The following is an 8119-nucleotide window of genomic DNA, read 5'->3' as shown; positions in this document are numbered from 1 at the left end:
ACATCTTTGGGGGGAATGGGGTGGGGGCAGGTGGAAAGAACGTTAAACTACAAAACACTTAGAAGAGACGAGAATCTTGGATCTTAAATTTTAAGGGATTTCTCCTACGTGTCTTAAAATTTAAATGTATTAGTTTTAAAACAAGTAAATAGGAAGAGATTGGTCCTTATCAAGAGACTGTAGGTCTACATTAAGATACAAAATTTGTCCTTGAACTGTGCTTTAATAGTTAAGCCAACTTGAAATTAAAACTGTGCGCCCCCCAGAAAAAAAAAAAGGAAAAGGGAATTCCCCAACCGTCCAGTGGTTAGGACCCCCGAGTCCATTGAAGGGGGCACAGGCTCAATCCCAGCTCAGGGAAGTAGAATCCCGCAAGCCACGGCGCTAACAACAACAGCAAAAAAAAATGTGCCCACACACATTTAGACTCACGTGTTTTCTTTTCTTTTTTTTTGACCGCACTGCACTGCATGCGGGGATCTCAATTCCCCGACCAGGGAGGGACTGAACCCGTGCCCCCTGCAGTGGGAGCTTGGGGTCTTAACCACTGGACCACAGGGGAAGTCCCTGGCGTGTTTGCTTGAAACTGCAAATACATTGAAAATAATAAAAAATAATTACAGCAGAAATTCAGTAATTCAGATGAAGGTTTGCTGTATTAGTTTAAAAGTCCAGGTTATAAAACATTTTAAAGAAATGCAATCATAAACTTTTCAAGAAAATGCTAAAACGAGCCAGGCTCTAAAACAAATCTTACGTAGTAGGACAGGAGCTATGAGGATCCAGCTTTAATGAAGAGGATTTGTGATTTGCATGTCAAATTATTTGTAAACTCATACGTTTCATTATCTGTAAGTACTTGAAAACAATTTGTTTTCTTAAAGAGTTTAATGTTCTCTGCACAACATTAGTTGCACTCTTTTTTTTTTAACATCTTTATTGGAGTATAATTGCTTTACAATGGTGTGTTGGTTTCTGCTATATAACAAAGTGAATCAGCTATATGTATACATATACCCCCATATCACCTCCCTCTTGCATCTCCCTCCCACCCTCTCTATCCCACTCCTCCAGGTGGACACAAAGCACCAAGCTGATCTCCCTGTGCTATGTGGCTGCTTCCCACTAGCTATCTATTTTACATTTGGTAGAATATATAAGTCCATGCCACTCTCTCACTTCATCCCAGCTTACCCTTCCCACTCCCCGTGTCCTCAGGTCCATTCTCTAGGAGGTCTGTGTCTTTATTCCCGTCTTGCCCCTAAGTTTTCATGACCTTTTTTTTTTCACATTCCATATATATGTGTTAGCATATTGTTTTTCTTTTTCTCTTTCTGACTTATTTCACTCTGTATGACAGACTCTAGGTCCATCCACCTCACTACAAATAACTCAATTTCATTTCTTTTATATGGCTGAGTAATATTCCATTGTATATATGTGCCATATCTTCTTTATCCATTCATCTCTCGATGGACACTTAGGTTGCTTCCATGTCCTGGCTATTGTAAATAGAGCTGCAAAGAACATTGTGGTACATGACTCTTTTTGAATTACGGTTTTCTCAGGGTATATGCCCATAGATGAACATAGATGTAAAAATCCTCAACAAAATACTAGCAAACAGAATCCAATAGCACATTAAAAGGATCATACACCATGATCAAGCAGGGTTTATCCCAGGAATGCAAGGATTCTTCAATATATGCAAATCAATCAATATGATAAAACATATTAACAAACTGAAGGAGAAAAACCGTATGATCATCTCAATAGATGCAGAGAAAGCTTTCAACAAAATTCAACACCCATTTATGATAAAAAACCCTCCAGAAAGTAGGCAGAGGGAACTTACCTCAACATAATAAAGGCCATATATGACAAACCCACAGCCAACATCATCCTCAATGGTGAAAAACTGAAACCATTTCCACTAAGATCAGGAACAAGACAAGGTTGCCCACTCTCACCACTATTATTCAACATAGTGTTGGAAGTTTTACCCACAGCAATCAGAGAAGAAAAAGAAATAAAAGGAATCCAAATCGGAAAAGAAGTAAAGCTGTCACTGTTTGCAGATGACATGATACTATACATAGACAATCCTAAAGATGCTACCAGAAAACTACAAGAGCTAATCAATGAATTTGGTAAAGTAGCAGGATACAAAATTAATGCACAGAAATCTCCTGCATTCCTATAAACTAATGATGAAAAATCTGAAAGTGAAATTAGGAAAACACTCCCATTTAGCAATGCAACAAAAAGAATAAAATACCTAGGAATAAACCTACCTAAGGAGACAAAAGACCTGTATGCAAAAAATTATAAGACACTGATGAAAGAAATTAAAGATGATACAAATAGATGGAGAGATATACCATGCTCTTGGATGGGAAGAATCAACATTGTGAAAATGACTCTACTACCCAAAGCAATCTACAGATTCAATGCAATGCCTATCAAACTACCACTGGCATTTTTCACAGAACTAGAACAAAAAATTTCACAATTTGTATGGAAACACAAAAGACCCCGAATAGCCAAAGCAATCTTGAGAAAGAAAAACGGAGCTGGAGGAATCAGGCTCCCTGACTTCAGACTATACTACAAAGCTATAGTAATCAAGACAGTATCATACTGGCACAAAAACAGAAATATAGATCAATGGAACTGGATAGAAAGCCCAGAGACAAACCCACGCACATATGGTCACCTTATCTTTGATAAAGGAGGCAAGAATATACAATAGAGAAAAGACAGCCTCTTCAATAAGTGGTGCTGGGAAAACTGGACAGCTACATGCAAAAGAATGAAATTAGAACACTCCCTAACACCATATACAAAAATAAAATCAAAATGGATTAAAGACCTAAATGTAAGGCCAGACACTGTAAAACCCTTAGAGGAAAACATAGGCAGAACACTCTATGACATAAATCACAGCAAGATCCTTTTTGACCCACCTCCTAGAGAAATGGAAATAAAAACAAAAATAAACAAATGGGACCTAATGAAACTTCAAAGCTTTTGCACAGCAAAGGAAACCATAAACAAGACCAAAAGACAACCCTCAGAATGGGAGAAGATATTTGCAAATGAAGCAACTGACAAAGGATTAATCTCCAAAATTTACAAGCAGCTCATGCAGCTCAATAACAAAAAAACAAACAACCCAATCCAAAAATGGGCAGAAGACCTAAATAGACATTTTTCCAAAGAAGGTATACAGATTGCCAACAAACACATGAAAGAATGCTCAACATCATTAATCATTAGAGAAATGCAAGTGAAAACTACAATGAGATATCATCTCACACCGGTCAGAATGGCCATCATCAAAAAATCTAGAAACAATAAATGCTGGAGAGGGTGTGGAGAAAAGGGAACACTCTTGCACTGTCGGTGGGAATGTAAATTGATACAGCCACTATGGACAACAGTATGGAGGTTCCTTTAAAAACTAAAAATAGAACTACCATACGACCCAGCAATCCCACTACTGGACATATACCCTGAGAAAACCATAATTAGTTGCACTCTTGATTTCAAAAAGTTATGTCCATAACTGCCTTAGACCGAAATGCTAAATAAATATCAGCAATGCAAATTCTGGCCCAGTGCCTACCTAAATAACCAAATTCCACGTTGACATCAAGTTTTTGTTTTCATAATAATACAGGGGAATTGTCATATGCCTATGTCAGATAATAACATTTAGGCTGATGTTGTCATTAACAAAGAACAGATCAGAAATAGTACTCTCTCAAAAAGAAGAGCAAAATCTTTTGGCCTTTCCATTTAGCACTCAGTGGGAAAAATTTACATGTTTCCTAGCTTAGTGCAACCTGAAAGTTCGGAAATAAAATCTAAATTATTTTTATATTTGTCATCAGCACCTACAAGGAAAAGGTCTCATTAGCATACAGAGCACACCAAAGCAATACGAACAAGCTTCGTTCAGATCAAGAAGACCAAATACATTGCATATTTCTTCCTAAAACAGGAGTTTTCATAGCTAAACTCAAGACTGAATAGATCACAAAATGTTAGTTCCAGATATTTTTATTAATGTGACATTAAATTTTGAAAATCCCACAGAAACTACTTTTTACAATTTTAAAGAACCTAAGTCATTTTCATGAGATGGCTTGAGGATTTTTCACTGCTTCTCAAAGAAGTTAATTCATTAAGCTGAAGTCAGTGCCTTGCCTTTAGGAGACCAGTGAAAGAGAGGAAAGCTGGAGCAACAAGAGCATAGTGGGGAAATGGTCAAGAAAATTGTCCAAACAATGCAAATGCTTAAGGGACTCAAACAGGTATTTGAACACCCATGTTCACAGCAGCATTATTCCACCAAAATGGGGAAGCAACCGAACTGTCTACTGACAGATGAGTGGATAAACTATGGTGTATTCATACAACGGAATATTATTTAGCCTTAAAAAGGAAGGAAATTCTGACATCTGCTACATGGATTAACCTTGAAGACATTATGCTAAATGAAATAAGTCAGCCACAAAAGGACAAATATTATATGATTCCACTAATATGAAGTACCTACACCAGTCAAATTCAGAGAGACAGAAAGCAGAATGATAACTGTCAGGAGCTGAGGGGCAGGGAAACGAGAAGTTGTTTAATGAGTAACAGAGTTTCAGCTGGGAAAGATGAAAAAGTTTAGGAGATGGATGGTGATGATGGTTGCACAATAATGTGAAGTACTTAATACCATCAAACTATACACTTAAAAATAGTTAAAATGGTAAATTTTATGTTATGTATATTTTACCTTTAAAAAAAATGCAAATGGTTACAGGGGCAGGCAGGCCTGTGGGTGAGCCGAGCAGGTCAGGGTTCGTGAAGGTAGGAAGAGTGGAGATTCACATCAGTGAGCGTGCAGGTGTCCTCTCTAAAGAGAGCAGGTGCTGCTCAGCTCTCTGATTTCAGCCATGTGCCATTTTCCCAGCAGATATGATGATTTTTCAAGAGAAGCTTGAAATCCACATTTTTGAGACATGTTCTACTTTCTTTTTTTAAGTGGGCAACAAATTCTAAGCTTTAAAAACACTACAGGTCAAATAAAGCATGTCTGTTGGCCTCTAGAGTGCATCTTTTGATTTAGAAAGTGAATTAACAGCATTCTTTTTATATACAAAGGCCACGCTTGCTGCAGGGGAGCGAGCCGAGTCCTGAACAGCATCAGCTGGAGCAAAGGAATTATTTCCAGTCTGTGCTGCCAACCTATGAATTCAGGAAGGAAGGCATACGAGTATATCACAACCATAACCTTATTCTAGGTAGTTACTAACAAGTGGAAAAGGGGTGTTTCTGTGTGTGCTTTGCTTTGCTTTTGTGTATCTGAAATGAGAACCTTTAGAATTCTTGCACACGTGAGAACATGCTGTCCGCTTTGGGCCAGTATAATAGATTCCCATGTTTAGTCTCAGACAAGAAGTGAATCCTCCATTTACAAAACAGTTGAATAAAGATGTGAGGAGCATTTATCCAAATCACATGAAGGATGACTTTGCAGTATTAACACCCCCAATTCTTGTCAATAAGGCTGCGGGAGGCTGAATTCTAACCCAAAATTAACGTTTTAATTTTCTATCTCATGAATTTGGGGAGGCAGGGGGTGATCATTTCAAAATGATAAAACTTCCTAGAATAAACTAACAAGAGTCATTATTTTTTTTTCATAGAATAAATCCTGTATTTCCCACATTCACAGGGGAAAAAAAAAACTTTAAAAAAGTATTAATTAGCGTTTGTTCTTGTGTGGGTTGATAGTCCAGGGCTCTGAGCAGGCATGGCCTTATAAACAGGATTGCAAGCAGCCCTCTACACACCAAGTCAGGACTAGGGTGCAGAGAGGGGCCATCATGCACTTCTAACAGCTCAGTACCTGTGAGAGAACAGAGGTGATGCAGGGACTTTTTAACCCACAATGCATGAGGTATATGGAAACGTCCATCTGTGAAAGAACCACCAGCAGCAGGAGGGACTGCGGCAGGGCGTTCTCACAGCAACTGCTGATGAAGGATTTCCCACACCATCTTCTTCCGGAACAGAGGCATCTGGTGCTGAGTAAATGTGATAGGTTTGTCCCTAGAGATATAATCTGCATATTTACAAGTAAACATTCCACAATCACTCCCATTCAACTGTTGAGGAATTTCATGTGGCTTCACGCTGTAGTGGGTCCACTCTAAAACATTCAGGTCAATATTTCTTTTGGTCTTACTTTCATCCTGTAAATACTGAAGGAGAATCTCACAGATCCTGTGGCCCTTTTGTCCCATAGAATCCAGATATTTAAGACACTTTTTTCTTAGGTCTATCACCACCAGGCTCCAATGTACCTTCCGATGAATAGGCACCAGAATAAGTTCCTGTTCAAAGAGATTGACCCCTTTGGTCCATCTTTTCACTGCTTGGTAACCCCCAGACTTTAATTTCGGATAGAAGAAAGTACTGAATGCATAAAGTGCTGGATACCCTTGTTTTTTTTTTCTTTCCACCAGGAGATTCATGTAAAAATTAATGACTTCATCATTGAGCCAGTGATAGTTCTTCAAGGTCTGGATATCTCCTCGAGTGATTCGTAACTTGAAAGCACTACTTAGGATCTCATCCTGTGGGCCATGGCCTAGAGCATTACTGATTTCCTTTTCCATGTCCTCTGTAAGTTCAAGAAGATCATCTGTCCTTTTATCCCTCTCTTTGCTTGAGCAATTTTTTTCTTTTGTCTCAAGTATTGACATCTTCCTCCTGAGTAAGCCACTGCTTCCACTGCCCAGGCGGAGTCAGGCTGACACTTCTTCAGATAAGTCAGGTTCCAGCTGGAGTCCCCTCCTACCTTCATTTTCTAGTCTGATTCCAACTGTCTTCTCTGTATCAGAAAGTTTCCCCTTTGAACACCTCTTTTCACTTCTCACTGAACACAGAGGTCCCCTTGTTTCAACAACTTTATATTGTTTTGGAACAAACTGGGTTATTTTGACTCCATGACTTTGCTCTTGCCCCCAGCCTTTGGTCTTTAATGTGTCCATCTGACTTCTTTGAGAACTATGATGAGTTGAAGTTACAGGAGGAACAGAGTTTCCATGACCACCTTCTTTAAGTCGCTCCAATAACCTTCGGTATTTCTCTCTCTCCTCTTTTTGAACACCCTCCTCCACAGTACAATGGGGATGCCTCAGACCCTTGCCACCCTCTTCAGAAATCATCTCTGTTACAACCTGTTCCTGAGGCTTCCACGTTAAGGAACTCTCCAGATTGCCTTTGCTATGGCGACGGCCACCTGGTCTTCTATTACAGGCTTCTGAGCTCAAAGTAAAACCAAAGGAAGGCAGGACTCTGCGTGGCTGATCTCGAGTTACTGTCACTCTGATCTTTGGATAGTCACTTATTCCATTAGGAGATTTATTACCCAGTTTCAGCATGTTGTTCCAGGATCCGGAATCTGTCAGTTCAGAAGATGAAGAGTTCGAAAATACCTCTCCTGAAGGGACCACATTCCGTGTTCCATTACAAGCAGAAGTCACCATGGGCTTTGTGGTCAGCTGGAATGGGAATCCAAATAAGCTGGCAGCATTGTAGAGACTGTTTTTCACTTGATGAATAAAGCAACCTAATCTTGGTCTTTTGGCTGGTATTTCATCAGTGTCCACTGTAGAAAGCAGAGTGAGTCGCTTCTGCCTGGGTCTCGTCTGCCAATTGGTGCCTTCGATGTCCTGTCGTCCACAGTAGAGGCGTGGACCACTGCCCATCCACTGACCAAGGAGTGGGATTATCCTTAAACCCAAATCCACTACTGCCGGAGCCATTCCCAGACTCAGGAACTCTTCACTGGAGGCCCAGAGGAGAATCCCAAAATCACACGGAGTAACAAAGATGCTGAGATTTCTGTCCTTGGTTTGGATAACTTGCACCCATGTACCGCCAGAGGAGCACAACCTCATTGCTTCAGTTTTCATAGGGTATCCTAACCAGTTACGCTAATTTTCCAAAAAGACCTCTTCCTCCTCCTCCTGCGGAGATCCTCTCCTTCAAGCCTTTTTTCAAGAGTCATTATTAAATAAATGCAACTCTGGAACAGAACTAAGAGCCTTCA

At 39.7% G+C, this 8119-nt stretch overlaps 1 pseudogene across 1 annotated transcript; it reads right to left on the bottom strand.

The window, feature by feature from the left end:
• Positions 1 to 5733: 5733 nt before the first annotated feature.
• Positions 5734 to 7688, bottom strand: LOC309791706 (sentrin-specific protease 2-like; annotated as a pseudogene). The gene has a single exon. The product of its transcript is annotated as a sentrin-specific protease 2-like (transcript).
• Positions 7689 to 8119: the final 431 nt, after the last annotated feature.

This window comes from Mesoplodon mirus, assembly GCF_964341445.2.
Source record: "Mesoplodon mirus genome assembly, chromosome: 16".
In the NCBI taxonomy this organism is placed as follows: domain Eukaryota; kingdom Metazoa; phylum Chordata; class Mammalia; order Artiodactyla; family Ziphiidae; genus Mesoplodon; species Mesoplodon mirus.
This window is presented reverse-complemented; position numbering and strand designations above follow the sequence as displayed.